At 37.7% G+C, this 20,294-nt stretch overlaps 1 long non-coding RNA gene across 2 annotated transcripts in view; it reads left to right on the top strand.

Moving 5' to 3' along the window:
• Positions 1–368: 368 nt before the first annotated feature.
• The window catches only part of LOC127564772 (uncharacterized), an 89,117-nt gene continuing 69,191 nt past the window's right edge, over positions 369–20,294 (top strand). The window contains exon 1 of one of the 2 annotated variants that reach the window (XR_007954351.1): positions 369–693. This is a non-coding gene — a long non-coding RNA (uncharacterized LOC127564772). Of the gene's footprint in view, positions 699–20,294 lie in introns of both variants that reach the window. The other variant, XR_007954352.1, reaches the window with a different exon arrangement.

Raw genomic sequence — 20,294 nt, 5'->3', positions numbered from 1 at the left:
GAGGCGACCGAGTCTTTGAGATGTTCTAGACCTGTCTGAAGCTCTCGGAGATCTCTATAGCAGCACTAAGTTGAGAATATTGCTGATTCGAGGTGACTAGGGAGGCTATCCCGGTACCGGCCCCCGCCAACCCAACTATAACAGCGAGTGAAATGGCGGTCAGGGGTTCCCTTTTGGACCTGGCATGGGGGGAGGTGCCCGTGTTCCAAAAAGACAGAAGGTCCTCAGGCCGGCGAATGGTAATGTGAGGGAGGAGCGTGACGAGAACACAAAAGTCATGGGAGGAGATAAACGTTTGAGAGGGGACAAAGGTGGTGAGCCCGGAGGAACAGGCGAAGTAAGACCCATTTGGGGCAGCCACATATGTGTGAGAGGAGTTGATTTCTATTGTTGTATTACAAATAGGCTCAAGGGCGAGAGGGAGGGGTTGTCGCGGAGTTGTTATACAAAGCCCGAGGCCAGTAATTTTACTCAGGGTAAGTCCTTTTGTTGAGCCTGTGTTCCATCGGAGACTAGAGGGGCTGTTGGTAAATGTCAGGTCTCCTCGGCGGGCTATGCCCTCATAGAAGGGTGGCATGGCTGAGTAACAGATCCAGCATTCCTTATCTCGGGTGTAATTAAGATTGTGGAGAGCATGTGCTGAGGCGTACACGAGAGAAAGTAATAACTGAGAAGAGGACGAGGGACTAGCAGGTAAGGTAGGTCTGGGAATAGTAGAGGCGGGAGGTGATTTAGAGGATACAGGGACCCTAGAACGGGGAGTTCTGGGGAGGGGGGGTAGTTTTCTTTTTTGAGCATGGGGTTGGGGCCTATGGTTGCTGTTGGGTATTGGCTAGGAGCTTCCCTCCTAAGTTTTATAGTGAAGGTTAGGCCATCATCATACCGTTCTTTGTACAGTCTTAGGCCCCATGAGACACCCCGAGTCCATTCTCTATGTTTTTTGCCTGAGTCAGTGAATTGGATACGCAGGGGGTGACACCATCCTGCACATTCTGGCAAGTTTGCCCATCCTGCACTTCCCGGTTTGTGGTGCGTATAGTTAGCATTTACAGTAATAAAATCCCACGAGGAAGAGGGACTCCAATGAGTATCTCCTGTTGTTTCACACCCCCAACTACGGCAGTAATAATGTGAGGGAAAACCATGGGAGTGCGTTTGAGAAACTGAATAAGCTTGTCTGAAGGGAAGTGATTGGAGATAGTTCCCATGAAGGAAACAGAAGCCGTTGCCCAGTCATCACTATTTTGTTGAAGCCATTGTATTTGTGTTGTTGTATATGGGCAGGCGATATGATCGGGCTCTTTCCCGAAGATCTTTATGGAGAGGATTCGTCCTTCTTTCATGAGGTCTGCAGTTAATTGGAGATAGGTGGGGAGAATTTTGTTGGGTGTAGCAGGGCCATGAACCCAGTATAGAGGACATTGTTGCCATAACAAGCCCGTGGGGGAAAGAGTGGTGGGAAATAAAAGGAGCCAGAGTGGGTCTTGTGGGTTGAAATAGCCAATTTTCTGATTGTCAATAGCCTTTTCTACCGTTTTTAGCGCGATTTTCCCTTCTTGTGTCAGATGTCTGAATGATGTAGGGTCAGAATCGCCTTTTAAAATGTCAAATAGGGGTTTTAGGTCTCCTGTGGTGAGTTTCAGGTAGGGTCGTAACCAGTTTATATCCCCCAACAATTTTTGGAAATCATTGAGTGTGCAAAGATTATCAGTACGAATCTGAGCTTTCTGGGTGGTGACTCCGTTAGACTGTAGTTCAAAACCAAGAAAAAACTGAGGGGAGGTCAATTGAACTTTTTCAGGAGAAATATGGAGGCCCCTGGCTCCTAGGGCTGAAATTAAGTTCTGAGAAATAATGGACAACTCCTGCTCTGAGGGGCCAGCAAGGAGAATGTCATCCATGTAATGGATTATATACAAGTGAGGGTATCGAAGCCGGAAAGGGTCAATGGTTTGAGCCACATACTTTTGACAAAGGGTGGGGCTGTTGGTCATGCCCTGGGGAAGGACTTTCCATTGGAACCGGGGGAAGGTCCTATGCAATTAGTGATAGGGATAGTGAAGGCAAAGCGTTTAGAATCCTCAGGGTGCAAAGGTATGGAAAAGAAACAATCTTTGAGGTCAATAACAATTTTATGGAAACCGGCAGGAATAGCTATGGGGGCGGGCAGCCCTGGTTGCAGGGGGCCCATAGGGATCATGGTTTTATTGACGGCCCTTAAGTCGTGGAGAAGCCTCCAGGTACCTGACCTCTTTTTACCTCCTCTGTCTCCTTTGATGCCATTAAAGTTTTCTGGCTTCTTAACACAGGGAAGGCAAGCTGTGCAGGGGCGGGGTTTTTAATTTTTGTGAGTGAGGAGGGGTTTTTCTTATTCTTCAAGGGTCTCACCGCTTTGGGTAATTGTCTCTGATACCCTGACACAGGGAGGGAGAGAGTTCTTTGTAAAGATTGTTGTAATGCCGAGAGTTCGTTCGTCATTTGCAAATATTGAGTTTGTAAATCTAGAACTTCTCGGAGGTTTTTTACTTTTTCAGTTAAGTCTTGCTTAGCTGTAGTGAGGTCAATGACCGGGGCGACAGGGGGGTTAAGTATGGGGGGGGGGCGGTAAGAAAGGGCAAGCTGTGAGGAGGTGGAATATACCCTGTGGCCTCGCTTTCTAATTCAGCAATGTCTGAGGCGTTAAGGGCATCCTGAGTTTCACTTTCATTTTTCACAGGGAGTTTAGGTTCGGCGGCGGGGAATATGGGGTATGTGAGATTGCTTTCTACGGGGGGAGTCCCTTCTTTGGGAAGTGGGGGGTAGATAGACTTGACGGAAGGGATCTCAATGATCCCTGACAGGGACTTGACGGAAGGGATCTCAATGATCCCTGACGGGGAATTTTTACTCCTCTTTCTAGTTCCCATGAATGCGGTAGATGCTTACTCACCTTTCAGTTGCGGGGCTCTCTGTGGAGCGGTCAGTTGTGGGGCTCTCTGTGGAGCAGTCTCGTAGCGGTCCGGACGAATTTCTTCTTAATCTGCTGGGCAAATGTCCAGCCTCGGGGCCCCACGTTTGGGCGCCAAATGACCCGTCCAGCAGGTCATCAAAGTGTGGGTCCTAAGGCGGACATTTGCCTGTAAGGCTAGGCCTGAAAAGGGATGGGGTTAGAAATGAGGAGGGAGACGAGCTGAGGTGGAGCAAAGTCTCTCTTTATTGAATGAAGAGGGTCTAGTTTTATATGATTTCTGGGTGGGGGGTTGCAATGTAAAGAATGTCAGACCATAGGTGTGGCTGACATCCTGGGGCATACTCGTTATCTAGTTCCTGGGCGGGTAGGGCCAAACACACATTATCTTGTCTCAGGAATTTAGGATGTATTGTTTGTTCATGATAAGGTCTTAGCTCAGAGTTTACCTGCAGGTCCTGACTCCAAGGACATGGTTTCTGGCAAATTATAAGTCAATAATGTAATTGATATGGCATGCACAAAAGTTATTGCTATCATTTGCTACACTGAGAAAAATTGTTGTTGTTATCATTTGTTCTTCATTCTCAAAGAGTACCTTGACATTAGGGAAGTGATGCTACCACATGAAAATGAATTACATTTAAGTGAGAGAAGGCTGTGCAAACTCATCAGCCTCATTTTCTCCTCTGGAATCATCTGGGTCCAGTGGCAAGATACAATTCAGGATTACTGGAAATAGTGCCAGTTGTAGTAGAAGACTTTGACTGAAAAAAATAATGTCTATAAGAAGGAAGGTGGTAATTCTACCAGAAGACAATCTGCAGAACTATAGTCAGTTTAGGTCATCAAATTCTAGAAAGGATAAGAGAAACTGATAAGAGTAACCAAAATGATGAGCGGACTGGAAGACAAATCATATAAGTAACTGATTTAAAGGATCAAGGATGTTCAGCTTGGAGGAGAAAAGTCAGGAGGGAAATATGGTAATTATCTTCGAATAGTGAGAGGGTTGTCCTATAGAATGGTGATTAAACTCCTTCTTCTTATCCCTAAGGGGAGTGGAATAAAGAGGCAGGTTTAGGAATGATGATGATGATGATGATGATGATGATGATGATAACAACTAGAATTTATATAGTACTTGAAAATTTGCAAAGTGCTTTATAAAAATTATCTCATTTGATCCTCACAAAACTCCAGGGGGTTTTACAAATAGAGGTGAAGGATTTGGCCAGGGTCATATGAAATCTGAGACCAGATTTGAACTCCGACATTTTTGACTCCAGGTCCATTGCTCTACCCACTATGCCACCTACTTGCTACATAAAGGAAAAGTTTCTAACAATTTAAGTTATCCAAAAGTTGGGCAATGGGTTCATCTTCAATAGAAGTCTTTTTTTTTTAAATTTTATTTTATTTAATAATAACTTTGTATTGACAGAATCCATGCCAGGATAATTTTTATACAACATTATCCCTTGCAATCGCTTATGTTTCGTTTTTTCCCCTCCCTCCCTCCACCCCCCCCCCAAGATGGCAAGCAGTCCTATATATGTTAAATATGTTGCAGTATATCCTAGATACAATACATATTTGCAGAACCGAACAGTTCTCCCTCTGCACAGGGAGAATTGGATTCAGAAGGTAAAAATAACTCGGGAAGAAAATCAAAAATGCAAATAGTTCATATTCATTTCCCAGTATTCCTTCTTTGGGTGTAGCTGTTTCTGTCCATCATTTATCCATTCAATAGAAGTCTTGAAGAAGATCAGGGATGACCACTTCTGGGGATGTTGTAAAAAAGCATTGTGGGTCACTTATGAGTTGAACAAAATGATCTCAGAGGTTTCTTCTACTGCTTAGATTCTGATTCCATTTTTTGATACTGCATAATTTGTACACACAGACTGCATTTGGAGCCCCTTGTGATTGAGAAAGCATTTCCTATGCAGCTTCAAGCACTGTGCTAAGAGGTGGGGACACAAACACACAAATCAAAGATAGTTCTCATATTTATAGAGCTTACATTCTATTAGAAGAGAGAGTCAATATAAGGGGACAGTTGTCAGGGAAGAGCAGCTTAGTCCAGAAATTTACTGGGGTGATGTGGGTTTGTTTAATACATCCATTTCAGCAGCAGTGATAGAATTAATTTGATCGTGGTTCTTTAGCTGAAGCAGGGGTACTACTTGTACCAGAGTTTGTGCTTAGCAGCAAGACATGGTAGGAGAAAAAGGTGGAGCAGGGAATAAAATAACATAGCTGGGACTTGCCTGAACTTATAAGCCAGGTGGGGCAGTAAGCGTTGAGGGCAGCAGAGCCCTTAGGCAGATGTTCCAGAAATGAAAGGGGTAAAATCCCCAAGACATAGTCTCTGAAGGGGCACAAGGTAATAGTGAGTTTAAATTAATTAGATAATTAAATAATTAAAGGTCACTTTAATTATTATGTCTCCATAACACATGAAGATTATATATAACCTATATATGTTATGGATACATAATAATTAAACAGTGACCTTATTCTTGGTTTATTTATATCTATAATTAGGAGAAATCATACTTGTCCCAATTGAAATGAGTTTTGTTTTCAATGGACCATTTCTCTAATTTGTCAAAATTGGTTTGACTGAATAGTTTTTTAATATGTCATTTTTGCATATAGTTTCAACCTACCTAGACTTTGGGGGTCATCAACCCCAAAGCTACTATTCCTTTTTTCAAATCCATTGCCTAAGATATTGATTAAAATATTAAGAAATAATAAGCCCTATGAGATAGTACAAGCTATGTCCCTTATGGTTGACAGCTCTAAAGATTAGTTACCTAATTTGTTTTAACTGCTTTTCCTTAGCTATAAAATGTGAATGATTTTCTCCTTCTAATTCTATTATACAGATGTTGTTACAAAGCACTTTGAACTGTGCACAAGAAAGGAAATATATAAATAAAATTTGGACATTATTATAAAGAAAAAAAAGTATTTCTTATTTCGTAGGTAAGATACAAATAACATCCCAGAAAATTTCTAAATGCAATTTCTTCAAGGATATTATTCAAAGAAAAAATTATTCTCCACTATTCAATTTTCCCCTGGAGTCTTGACAGGGAAAAACTTTTTTTAAACATTACAAGTCTTTAGCCTATATGCCTTTATTATTCCCCTTTTATGGGGAAAAAAACCAAGATGATAGTTGAATACTTTAATGACTAGTTATAAATGAAGGTTCAACTGAGCTGTTTTATTATTTAAATTTCATAATACTTTAATTATTTTAAAAACCTGATAAACTGAAAATCAGGGGGTGGGAATTAGGCATCTAATTTTGAATATTCTAAGTGCATTTAACCCTTTGGAGATTTTTTTTTTTCTTGTTCCTTATAGATAAACTCTTACTTGAAGTAGTAAATCTATTAAATAATGATACTCCTATTACATTTTTTAAATTTAAAAAATAGTGTTAACTTGAGTATCTTCTGAAAACAGGGCATACATCTATAGTATTTTTGTACTGATTTTGTTTCTGATTCCTTTGTATAACATAATACTTAAGGCAAAAGATTGGTTCTTCAAAGGTTCAATTCCCTTCCCATTTATAATCCCAACTAAGGCATTACGTAGGTATAACCAAAGACACTACTGACCCATGGATATTTTAATGAATGTTCTTTGACTCTGGTTTCTTTTGATAATTGTTGTACCCTAATTCAACCACACTTTTGCCAGGTTTCTCCTTATGACCAGCGAGACAGGTGACCAAATATGAAATAGAATCAAGCTAGTTGGCTTGTCGAAAAATTGGTCCCAGACCATGACCTCATTAGTTCTGAGTTTTAACTTTCAGAACCATGCTAGAACAGTATCTTTTTCCCATTACTTCTTTCTCTGCCCAAGTATTGGTTTATGAAAAATAAACCAGGAATAAGATTACTTTAATTATTATGTATCCATAACACATGAAGATTATGTACAACCGATATATGTTATGGATACATAATAATTAAACAGTGACCTTATTCTTGGTTTATTTCTATCTATAAATAGATAGATCTTTTAAGGATAGGGACTAAAACTGTTATTTCATTGCTGTAGGGAATTTCTAGGTAAAGAAATTTCCTCTACTAATGCTAATCATCCCTTTCTAACTTCTTAGAGAAGAGAATTAATTTTAATGCTGTATCATTTGATTATTAATATTAATTCATAATATTCCCATCTCTGTTCAAAAGGCCATTTCTTTTGTTAACTTAAAGGGAAACCCTTCCTGGAACATTCTAGTTGAGGAATGTAATTTATCCCCAAACCCCAAGACCTCTACTTGGGCAGGGACCCTTATTTTTGTTTAACTTAAGAAACAAAAGTAAGGGCAGGGACCTTTTGTTTGCCCTATAAACAAAAGCTAGTCTCAGCTAGATATTTTTGGTGAGACATGTCAGTCCTTGCTACTGTTCTCCTTAATATTTGGGGTGATCTGCTCTAGAAAAGGGAGACCAAGATAGTAAAATAAAAGGCTGAGATGGCTTATGTTTTTCTAATCAAAGATTGCTAAAGGAAAATGGGTTTCATAAACTGGCTAACATACTATTTCTTAACTTGTTCCTGCTAGAGAGGAACAAGGCAGCCAAATTTGAAAGCCATTTTTTTTCTTTTTAATACACAGTGTTTATGAATCATTTTAGGAGAGAAAAATCAGAGCAAAAGGGAAAAGCCATGGGAGAGGGAAAAAAACGGGAAAAAAAAAGAGAACATAGCATGTGCTTATTTACATTCAGTCTCCTTAGTTCTTTTTCTGGATGTAGATGGCATTTTCTGTCCAAAATCTATTGGGATTGCTTTGGATAACTGAATCACTGAGAAGAACCAAGCCTTTCATAGTTGATCATTGTACATTCTTGTTATTGTGTACAATGTATGCCTGGTTCTGCTTGTTTTGCTGAACATCGGTTCATGTAAATCTTTCTAAAATCAGCTTGTTCATCATTTTTAATAGAACAATAATATTCCATTTCCTTAATATACCACAACTTATTCAGCCATTCCCCCATTAATGGACATCTATTAATTTTCCAATTCTTTGCTACCACAAAAAGAGCTGCTATAAACATTTTTGTATATGTGGATTCTTTTTCCTTTTTTATGATTTCCTTGGAATACAGATTCAATAATGGCACTTCTGGGTCAAAGGGTATGTGCAGTTTTATAGCTCTTTGGGCATAGTTCTAGATTGCTCTCTAGAATGGTTGGATCATTTGAAAGCCATTTTCTCTAGGTATAGTGAAGCTGTAGGAATCTGCTCTTCTCAGAAATTCTTCTAACTCTTGATTCTTCTTCATTAAGATGTCAACCAATTGGTATTAGTAGGGGAGCAGAAAGAAGGTATACCTAGGAATTAACACCTTTCTCTCCCCTCTTCCACCAGCTCTTAACTCCTAGCAGAAATTGGAGTCAATAAGACATATCTTTTTACCATGATCCTGTTGGTAAGAAAGATCTCTCTTAGATAATTGACTCTACTTGCTTTTTTGTTGAATTCTAGGCTTCACATTATAGAACTGCCTATAGCTGTAAAAGTTGGAATAACTTGTCATGGTCACATAGTCACTATGTGTCATAGGCAAGACTTGAATCCATGTCTTCCTGGCTCTAATGTCAATTTTCTATGCTTTACACCTCTATATATTTCATGCACTTTACCTACTAAAAATTCTCTGTTCTCATCTAATCTCAACAGATATCACCTAAAATTCTAAGATATAGGTTCTAGAGCTAATGCCCTAGCTGACAATCTCTGTTTTAGAGATCACCTAGTCTAATCTCCTTTAACTGATAAAGATACTATCTCTCTACTTGAGTCTGTTTACATCTGTGTAAATGCCTCCTCCTTTCTCCATGATTTATATTCATGTCTTTCCATAAATATGCCATAAAGGATCCCACTACTGTGCTAGAGATGTGTCCCCCAGTTCAGGGAATCAATGTAGCTAACTTCAGAATTACTAGAGACTTGGCTAAATGAAGTATATATATTATAACATAGAATCATAAGATTTTAGAACTTATTGAGTATCTATGCCATATGACTTATCTGAAAGCTCTACTAGAAGATTTAAGAGGTTTCTCACGATGGTTAGTCACCCTTGGGTCAGGAAGCAAAGAACAGCTTTGAGTGAAGGTGGCTGTCACAAGTTGGGGGCGAGGGGACTAACTTGGCCTTTTAGGCTTTTAAATCCAGGACAACAATTAAAAACTTTTTCCATTATTTTTTCATTTTTCTAAAGTCTGTGGAAGCATTCTTTCAACATTAGATGGTACCTGCCCCGAATAGATTCTGAGACCCAGAAGTAAGACCAAGAATCAATATTTGTAAAGCTGTGGACTTGGAGTCTGGAAGATTTTGAGTTCTAATACTACTTTAGATACTAGCTTTGCAATTTTGGGTCATTTAACCTCTTTATAAGTTAGGATAAATAATAGCATCTATTTCTCAGTATCATTATTGGGCTAAAGAGATAATACTATTCTAGTATTTCAAGTAAACTAAATGTCTCAGTGTAGTTTGGACTCAGGAAGACTTGAATTTGAAACTTGACTCCAACACTAGCTGGGTGGCCTTAGGCAGGTCATTTAATGCTTCTGTCTCAGTTTTCTCATTTGTAAAATGAAAGGGTTGGTCTTAATGACTTTGCACTTTAAATCTATGATTTCATGATCCCATGAGTTGAGAGCATCAAAATTCTTATCAAACTGAATTTAACTCAAGGGAGAATTGTAAAGGCTTGGCTTAGCAATCTAAGGGTGGAGGACTAATGCTCTGCTAACTGACAAGAAGAAGGAATAAATGAATGAGCAGAGTGATTTGTATGGGATAGTGGTACCTGGGTTCAAATTGCATTTGTGACATTTACTATCTGTGTGATTTTGGGCAAGGCATTTACCTTCCCTCAGCCTCAGTTTCTTTATTGATAAAATGAGAGAATAAAAATAGATGGTCTCATTTCAATGGACTTGTGATGGAGAGAGCCATATGCACCCAGAGAAAGAACTGTGAGGACTAAATGTAGATCACAACATGGTTTTTTCACTTTTTTGTTGTTTTCTTTCTCATTTTCCCCTTTTTGATCTGATTTTTCTTGTACCTCGTGATAATTGTGGAAATATGTATAGAAGAATTGCACATGTTTAACATACATTCCATTACTTCCCTCTAGGGGAGGGAGCAGGGGGAAGGGAAGGAGGAAAAAATTTGGAACACAAGGTTTTGCAAGTAAATGTTGAAAACTATGCATATATTTTGAAAATAAGAAGCTTTAAAGAATAATTTAAAAAATAAAAAATATTGTTGAAAAAAAAAGAAAATAAATAAAATTAAATTTGTTGAAAAATCCACCTCCACCCCCCCCCCCCAAAAAAAAAAATAAATGGCCTCTGGAATCTCTTGCAACTTTACATTTTATCCCCATCATATTTTTAATTGAAAATAAAGACTATCTGAACTATTATTTTAGGGACTTAAGACTTGCTATTATTTTGTAACCTTTCTATTTTATTATTTTTAAAACTATGCATGTTTCCCAACACCTATAAATTGTGAAAATTTCAAGAACAAAGAGCACATTTTTTTAAACAATAAACATTTTAAAAGAAATAATAGTATAAGGTAAGAGTTAAAACTTATGATTTCATTCATAGGTATTTTGAGTGTAAAGGTCCCAGGATGGAAGAAAGAAGCATATAATTTATAGCATTTTACAGATGAAGAAACTGAGCCAGAACCATTAAGAGCTTTGTCCAAGGTCACAAGGCTGTATTTGAACTCAGGTTTTTTGAGTTCATAATAAGCATTCCATCTACTGAGCTATTTTGTCTTCTTCAAGGTGGTAATTGTGGTGTAAGTAGCGGTGGTATTAATAGTCAAAGAAATAAAATGGAAATACAGGGAGCCAGTCTGGAACTCTTTGCAAAGACACAATTAATATAGGCAACCAGGGATTTACTGGCAGGTATGGGCAGTGGAAGATCACACTTCCTCTCTGTCACAACTGCTGTTTGTGACTCACCTGTGCATTATAGCTATCCGCCAGTTATCATGCCTTTCTATCAACTTAAATGAATGTGCCCTAGATCAAAGAAAAACCAACTCAATTATAGAGCTCATGCAAAGTTTAACATCTGGAAGAATTCCCTTCCCCTAGTCAGGGTACCACATCATTCAAGAAAACTGCTTTAAAGGAATAGCGGTTCCTGATACTGCTCCCATCTGGACCAGAAAAACATCTTTTTGAAATTTCTTGGTTCCAGAAAATGGGTAAGAAGATACTCACAAGAAGGTGATGGAGTTAATTAATGGAAAGGAGATATAATTACTACTTGGAGGTCCAGTGGAATAATATTGCTAAATTTTAGTTAAGTATAAATTCAGGGGTGATCCAGGAAAAAGATCTGAATCCAACTATTTGTGTCCCTATCTCTACCTCAAGTTTACCCTATTCATTCTGCTACTATGAATAGGAGATTGCAGAAATGCATTGCTCTGTCTCCATTCCTTATTCTATGTTTGTGGATGTCTTCTGGGCCAAAAGAGAATACAAAAGTCACAAGATTTTTTTTTTTTTTTAATGTTCTAAGAGGCTCTGTTTTTTTGGTAATCTCAAGGCTTCCATGTAGAAACCTCTGTGAACATGAATATTTTGGTTTGTTTGAGCCTCCCAATTATTCACAGAAACTAAAGTACTGTATGAGGATTGCCTGTATCATCTCAGCATACCAACAATCCTTTGTGGTGACCGACAGTCAACCCAGCTGGATGTGCAGAAAATCAGCGATTCTGAAGCCAGTTAAACTTTCATACCAGCCTTGAAAAAGACCCTGAGTCATTTGGTAGTTGATGGACCTTCAAGAGACTTCTCTGTCTTCAAAAACTCTATGGGTTTTGGAGACTATCTTATTTCCAGAGACTCCCCTAACTTTAGTTAGAGGGCTCTTGGAATTATCCTATTTTTGGAGAGATCTTATTAACCTTAAACTATAGACTGCTTATTCTGATTTGTGTATCAAAGGGTCACAGTATTAACACCTAGATTTGCACACACACACACACACACACACACATCCTTATGGATGGGGCCCACTGATTCACTTTCCCCACAAGAAATACCTTCCTTTGTTTAAAAGATGTATAAATTCTCATCTGTTAGCTGGCATCCTATTCAGCACATGCACATGTTATTCTTTTTTCTTCCCTGATAAATAAAAATCTTTATTTAATTTCTCTGGCATCTTCTCATGGTTTTCTTCCCTTTATAGAAAAGGGGGCTTTAAATCTTGAGAACTGGTCTTTGTGTCCTTCAGACATTTTTCCCTTTGAGGAAAAGAAAGCTCTAATTTTCCTTAAGAAAGCATTGCCTCAGTTTATATTTCCAAATACTCAATTTGAAGTTTGATCATATCAACATATTGTTTCATTTTTTAATGAGCTTTTCAGATACAATGAAAAATTAGCATAGCATAGTGGTTTGAGAGCTGGCCTTAAAACTAAGAAGACCTGAGTTTATCTTCTGGTTGATACATACAAGCTGGAAATGTGACCCTAGGAATGTCACTTTATTTCTCAGTGCTCCATGAATTCTCTAAGATAATGAATTACAGACAAGAAGCCTACCAGTTTGGGTAGAATGAATTTTCTCACCAGGAGTTCCATATACCAAGGAAATCACAAGTCTCTCTCATAGCCTTTCAGCACAATTGGTTAAATATAGCTTCTCTTATTTGAGGGAGTGAGTCTCCATCATGATGAATTGCTTTGCTCAGGTCAAACTGAGACCTGTTGAAGGCCTTAGTTTAAAAAGGTCAAGGTCTCTCATTTCATCTAGGGCTATCTCCAGTCATCCTAGATCTGTATCTTGTCTTTGGACCCAGATGGCTCTGGAGGAGAAAGTGAGGCAGGTGACCTTGCACAGCTCTCCCTCACTTAAAACCAATTCACTTGCATGCTATGGCATCATGATTCCCTAATGTCATGGAGCTCTTAAAAAATGAGGGACAAACAACAACTATTTTGCTTTTCATTAGGTCTGTGTCTCAGCTCATCCTATAGTTATTTTTGTGATTAGTAGTGAGATTATCATTTCAAGGTCATCCAATACCATCCATTAGAGTGGAGACAGACTATTGTATCTGTTTAAGTTACTAGACCCATAAATGTAGTAATTCATCAGCAGATACATCTTCCATTCCCAAATGAATCATGATGGTCCCAATGTAGCTGGTGGAGTTTCATGGGAGTCTTTAAGACAATATTAATAGGATGAAAGGATATTGTGCTCCATGAATGAATATCATTATTCAAATTACCCTAATAGATGTCTAAGATAAAAGGAAATGTTTTATTTTGAGTTCATTAAGCACTAGAGGGTCTATTTCCCCTTGGCTGCAGACTCATTATGCCTGTTAATGTTAATGGGAGTTAAGTGAGAACATTATATCCAGAGGAAGAAATGATCCCTCAAGTATTTGTAGCTTCCTCCCTCTGAAATGCTGATCAAAGTAAGGTTATGAACTTGTACTTTCTTATTGCCAAGGGCTTAGTTTGAACTGACTTTATTCTTCAATACCACCTACTCTCCCTCTTAAGTTTTCCCTTAATAGAAACTAACAAAAATGTTGAAGCAGTGATTTTCTGTTTGACCAGAGCTAATCTTTATTCTTCAGTTAAGTAAATATTTATTAATTGCCTACTAAGTTCCAAGCATTATGCTTGGCACAGTAGGAAAATGCAAGGAGAAGAACATTAAGATTCTTTCCTCAAGGAGCCCATTATGCATTTGGGGAAACTAGAGACACTCATGAAACAATTGCCAATAGTACATATCTTAGGTGTTATGATGCCATCCTTGGCGTGATCTTTCTTTACTTCTGTTAGTCCATTTGTAAAATTAGTGTTATTATCTATTTTGGGAGGTTACTATAGTAAAATGTATCATAAAATAAATGATTAGTAAAATGGTGGTAATGCTTACATAAACTCAATGTTTCTTCCCCTTTGTACTTTGGTGGGATTTGCTTTTCCAGATTATAGGAGTTGGACTAGAGGTATGATAAAGTATATAGAGTCTGGATTTGGAGGAAGGACAAAGTGTTTAAATTGCATCTCAGATATTTTCTATCCACATGATACTTAGAAAGTAATTTATCTTTTCTGAATTTATTTTTAAAATAAAATAGTTGGTAACCTCCTAACTCTTAATATGGTTCTATTTAATATATAGAAAATTACTGTTGGAAATGATAATTATGCAATAATCCTGCCTTACTTAGAGTATTTTCTACCCCAGTGTCATAGACAATAGAGAGGGATAAATATATTCACTATTATATAAATAAAATCTTTCTATAATTTATTCAAGGGATTTTTGACCTTCCTAGTTGGGATTCGGGGGTTAGAGCATCAAGGAAGAACAGCTGTGTTTAGGAAGCTGCAGGAGCCAATGGTGCCCCAGGTTTATTTCAGGGGGCAGGATGAACCATTGATTCTATTATTAGAGAAAATGTGGTTATTGACATCCTGGTGAGCATGAATTCTGAGAGTTTCAAAGAGTGAATGAGTTAGGAAGATTGAATTGGTAAAGATAACACGATGGTGTGAATGGCAGGGAGAGAGAAGCTGCCCAAGAGAGAGAAAATGTTTCTAAGTTTGAAATTCTGGCAGTCTGTGTATAGGTCTAGAGTTAGAGGAGGAAGCCTGTATGACAGAGATAGTCAGAGACTATCTGGAAGCTTAGAACCCTGCTGGTGACTCTTTATGTAGGAGAGGAAGGGAATACTGGGGCAAGTTTGATAGTTAATATGCCCCTATTACACTGAACTCTGAAGCAAGATGAACAGCCTCTTAGAGACGGGGTCTTAAAATCTTCGGCAGGAAGTAAAACTAGTGCCAGAGAGCAATGATAAGCAGCCTCTGATCAGATTGTATATATCTGCATGTCAAATTCCTGAGTTTTCTGTACTTTTTTGAATCATGGGAAAAGAGCCTTAGAAAGACAAGTGAACTTAGAATTCTGGGTGTGAGATCAGTGAGAAATGTGCTTCCTCTCAGTGGATGTGTATAAGTGGGGATACTATTGTAGCCAAGATATTTCTTGGTTCTACATTGAACATACCTGAACATAGCTTCTTTCCTCTTAGGGTTTATTTTTTCATCTTGTGTATTTTTTCTTGCTGCTGTTTCCCTATCATAATAGGGGAACATAGTAGTGTTGAGTTAGCATTTGCTTGTGTAAAGCATGGGATAGGCTGTGGAGAAAATTAAAATGACTTAGCAAACCACCTCTTAGAACAGCACACCATTCCACAGGTCATTACCATTTTTTCCTCTCAAATTTATTTTATTTAAAAAAACAGAAAAGGACTACAAAGCAAAATGAAACAAAACAAAAGAGAACATTTTTCATGTGTCCAGCAGAACATTAGGGAGAATTCAAAATATTTAACAACATATTACCAGTTCAAGAAAGTATCTATATTGTAGAAGAAATTATATTCATGAGTCCATCTTTTCTTTACTCTCTTGTAAATTGTTCTTTTGTTCCCTGCTGCTCATCTTTTTTACTCAATTCTCTCTTTCATCGCTCCCTACCCCCAGCAAGTTATAGTTAAGAAAGGATATATTTATATATACATATGTAGATATATACATATATATACATGCACATACATACCCCCACAAATAGATACATATCTTTTCTATCCTTGCTGACTCTTTGCTTTAATTCTATTCCTACTTGCCTTACTATTACTTAACTTCCCCCACCCATAGATCCTTTCCTTGTTTTCTTCCCTCACCCTTTCTCTGTCCACCCATTCCTTCTCCCTTATTTCTTTATAGATTTTAGATGGTGTTATACTCTTCATAGTATATATGCAATGTTGTCTATTGAACCCATTACCCAGGTGAGTATATTTTCAAAACTATAAGCCCTCCACTCTCCTCTAATGCCTCTGTGTCTATTCTTCCTCTGTACCACATTTGTATGACATAATTACTATTTTTATTTTAACTCTGCCCCAATCTTTTTTTTGAACTGTCATGTTGTTGATATCAATTTTAAACATATGTTATAAATTCCCCATGTAAAAAAAATAAACAATTTATTCATGTTGAGTTCCTTGAAATTGCTCTTTGATATTGGCTCTTATATGTTAAATTTTCTATAAAATTTAGTTTTGGTTGCTAGAAAAATCCTGAAAATCAGCAAGTTCGTTAAATATCCATTTTTCTCTTTCAATATTATAGATAATTTTGCTGGATATGATATTTTTGGACACAGGCCTAGTTCTTTTGATTGTTGGTAGATATGATTCCAGGACCAGCAATATTTTATTGTAGATGCTGATAAGTCCTGTACAATTCTGACTGTAACTCCAGTGTATTTGAATTTTTTTTTTTTTTGTTGTTGTTTGTTTGCAAAATATTCTCTTTGATCTGGGGGTTTCAAACTTTGGCAATAATGATCCTATGTGTTTTCCACAAAAGATCTTGTTGAGTGGTGATCAGTGGATTTTTTTTTCTATTTCTATTTTCCCCTCATGTTCTATTCCTCCAGAACAATTTTCTTGGATTATTTCTTGCATTATTGTGTTAAGGTTCTTTTTTGGTCAAGGCTTTCTTGCAGTCCAAGTATTCTTAATTTTCTCTTCTTGATCTGTTCTCTAGATCTGTCGTTTTTCTTATGTTTCCTATTTGTTCTATTTTTTCATTCTTTATAATTTGTTTTGCTATTTCTTGGTCTCTCATAACTTCACTGGCTTCCCCTTGCCCAATTCTAATTTTCAAAGAGTTATATTTTTGTCTTTGAGACTCTGCATTTCCTTTTCTACTTGGTTAACTTTTTACTCATATGTTCATACATTGTTCAAAACATACATTTTTGTTTTTCTTGGATGGCTTTTCTTTATTTACTTATTTTCAGTTTTTCCTCAATCTCTCGTTTGACTTCTAAGTTCTTTTTTGAGTTCTTCGATAAATTCTCTCTGGGCAGAAAGCCATTTCACATTATTCTCTGGGGTGGAAGCTTTTTTTTTTTTTTAAATTTCAGTGTGCTCCTCTGAAGATGAACCCGGGTCTTCTCTGTTCCTATAGTATGTTTCTATGCTGGGGTTTTTTGCTTCTTCGCCGGCTTTTTTTTTTTTTTAAATAAAAGGTATTAGTGTAAGCACCTCTAATCCTGGGGTGGGGGAGATGGTGTCTCTGCCTTCACTTCAGTTCCCATCTCAGTCCAGGAACCCCAAATCAAAAGCTTACACTGTCCAGCAAGCGCCTGCAGCCAGCAGCATCCGTGCCCCCCACGGCTGCACTCACCTGGTACGGGCTCTTTCTCACCCAAGGCCGCTCTCAGCAGCACAGCAGGGCCTGGTGTTCCTAATCAGCAGAGATTCCCTCTTCTTACCAGACTCAGACTCAGATTCCACAAGCAGTCCTGGAAGGGAAAGTCTCTGTGATTCCTGCTGAGACTCCAACCTCCCCCAGCTCATCCCAGGGCTCTCTATTTGGTGTTTCTGTGGAGCAGAAGTGTTTGCACTTCACACAGCCCAGGGTCTTTCTTTGGATCTTGGGGTTGTGTCAGGAGGATCCCCGTACTACTCCAATTCTTCTTGATTTTTCACCCGTGTATGTTTGCTCTGAAGTGCAAATTTGTTCTCTTTGGGGAGGAAATCGGGAGAGCTTGAAATTTCCCAACCTATTCCGCCATCTTCCCAGAATCTCCATCAATACCTTAAGAATCATAGAATTCGGATTTAAAAAGTACCTTAGAAATCACCTAGTCATATCCTTTGATTTTACAGATGAGGAGACCGGCTTAGGGAGAGGAAATTATTTGCCTGAAATCATGCATTGTAAATAAATGAACTGGTTTGTTTTTCTTTTTAAAAATTGATTTTTAAATTGATATCATTGGTTTTTAAATCTCCTAGAGTCCTCCTATTTCTATCCTTCACTCGTTTCCCAGAGAGCTATTCCTTATAATAAAGAATTTGAGCTGGAATTTTAACCCCACTCATAGGATCATAGAACTAAAAGAGATGACCTTAGCAGTCATCTAGTGTAACTCCCTCATTTTTACAGTTGAAGAACTGAGGCACAGGGAAGTTGAGAGCTCTATCCAAGGTCACATAAATAGTACATGGCAGTGGCAAGATTTGAATCTAGGTTCTCCAACTTGAGAACCATTGGTGGGTTTTTTTTCCCCCACTGTAACCCACTGCTACATCTCTTGACTCCAATCAAGAACCCTTTTCTATTTCACAATGACCTGAAATACTGCTTTGAGCACTGAACACCTAATTACCAGCAAAGTATAGACAAATGGGAGCAGGGTTGCAAGAAGAGCCACAAAAATGATGAAGGAGAGCACATTGATTTATGAAGAAAGATTAAAAGAGCTGAATAAGTACAGCTGGACTAAATGATGACTAAGGGAGAGCTTTGGGACTGTCTGCTAATATCTGCAGGATGTAAATAGTCAGCAGGATAAGAATTATTTAGCTTAGTCCCAGGAAATATAGCAGAGAGTAATGAAAAGAAATCTATAATACTAATGTACTATAATTTCATACCTATGGCACACTCCTACCAGAGAACCCTCAAAAATATTTTATGACTGTGCATTAACCACACACTGTCTGGTTGTCTATAGTCATACTTTAAAATTTAGATAAGAAAGGCTTTAAATTGGCTTATGATTTAGCTAAAGCCTTTGCAAAAAAGAAAAAAAATCCTTAGAGAATATAGAATATATTAAAGAATAGGCCCTTGGTGCAAGTCTTTAGTTTTATATTGGTGCTTTCTATTCATGTTTATAACATAGGTAGAGAATACTTGATATAAATTAAATTATAATCAAGAGTACTTGGTATGAATTAAATTATTTCTCAGGCCATTCTTATTAGGGAATCCCGTGTCATAGAACAAGATAATAATGGTTCCCATTCATATAAAATTCCCTTGCATCCTTTCCTCATAAGAACCTCTCCCCTCTTTAACACTTATGCATATGGCTAGAAACTGGAAAATGAATGGATGCCCATCAATTGGAGAATGGCTGGGTAAATTGTGGTATATGAATGTTATGGAATATTATTGTTCTGTAAGAAATGACCAGCAGGATGAATACAGAGAGGCTTGGAGAGACCTACATGGACTGATGCTAAGTGAGATGAGCAGAACCAGGAGATCATTATACACTTCGACAACGATATTGTATGAGGATGTATTCTGATGGAAGTGGATTTCTTTGACAAAGAGACCTAACTGAGTTTCAATGGATAAATGATGGACAGAAGCAGCTACACCCAAAGAAAGAACACTGGGAAAGGAATATGAACTATTTGCATTTTTGATTTTCTTCCCGGGTTATTTTTACCTTCTGAATCCAATTCTCCCTGTGCAACAAGAGAACTATTTGGTTCTGCAAACATATATTGTATCTAGAATATACTGCAACATATCTAACATATATAGGACTGCTTGCCATCTAGGGGAGGGGGTGGAAGGAGGGAAGGGAAAAATTGAAACAGAAGCGAGTGCAAGGGATAATGTTGTAAAAAATTACCCTGGCATGGATTCTGTCAATATAAAGTTATTATTAAATAAAATAAAATTTAAAAAAAACACTTATGCATAGCGGAAGAATTATTTTCCTCTCTTTGCATTTGAGAGCAATGAGACTTAAAAAAAATTAAGGGTTTTATCTAAAACTATATAAATTGGAAAATACAAATTTAGGCTCTAAGGAAGGTCAAAGCCTTTCCATCATACCATGTTGCTTCTGTGTAAGTATCATGCCAATCACAACTACAATTCAGTCAGGTTCTTAACCTGAGAGTCAACCAGAGACTTTTTTAAAAATTGTTTGGACAACAATATTTTGATATAATTGATTTTCTTTGAAATCTCAAATATTCTTGCTTTATGCATCTAAAACCATTCTCCTGAGACAGCCTAGTCTGTAAGTTTTACCATGACACCAAAAAGAGAAGAGCATCCTTGAGTTATTGGCACAACCTCAATTTAATAGATTCAATAGATATCCAGAAACATTTATTAAATGTCAGTTTTAGAGATAGATCACAGACCTGGAGGAGGAATAAAATTTAGATAAGAAAGGCTTCCTGTTCACCTCAGGGAATATAGTTTAGTAGCAGATTTGAGTAGATTTTTGGATATTTTTGGCCAGAGGTGATAAAAATTGTTTGATACTTGTTCATAAATGGGCAAATTAGTTCTGTCCAAGGACAGAAATAGGACAGGTGGATGGTGTGATGACTAAAGTGCAGAGCCTGAAATTAGACT

This window comes from Antechinus flavipes, chromosome 5, assembly GCF_016432865.1.
Source record: "Antechinus flavipes isolate AdamAnt ecotype Samford, QLD, Australia chromosome 5, AdamAnt_v2, whole genome shotgun sequence".
Taxonomy (NCBI): Eukaryota; Metazoa; Chordata; class Mammalia; order Dasyuromorphia; family Dasyuridae; genus Antechinus; species Antechinus flavipes.
Note: the sequence above shows the minus strand (reverse complement) of the source record. Positions and strands in the feature narration are given on the sequence as shown.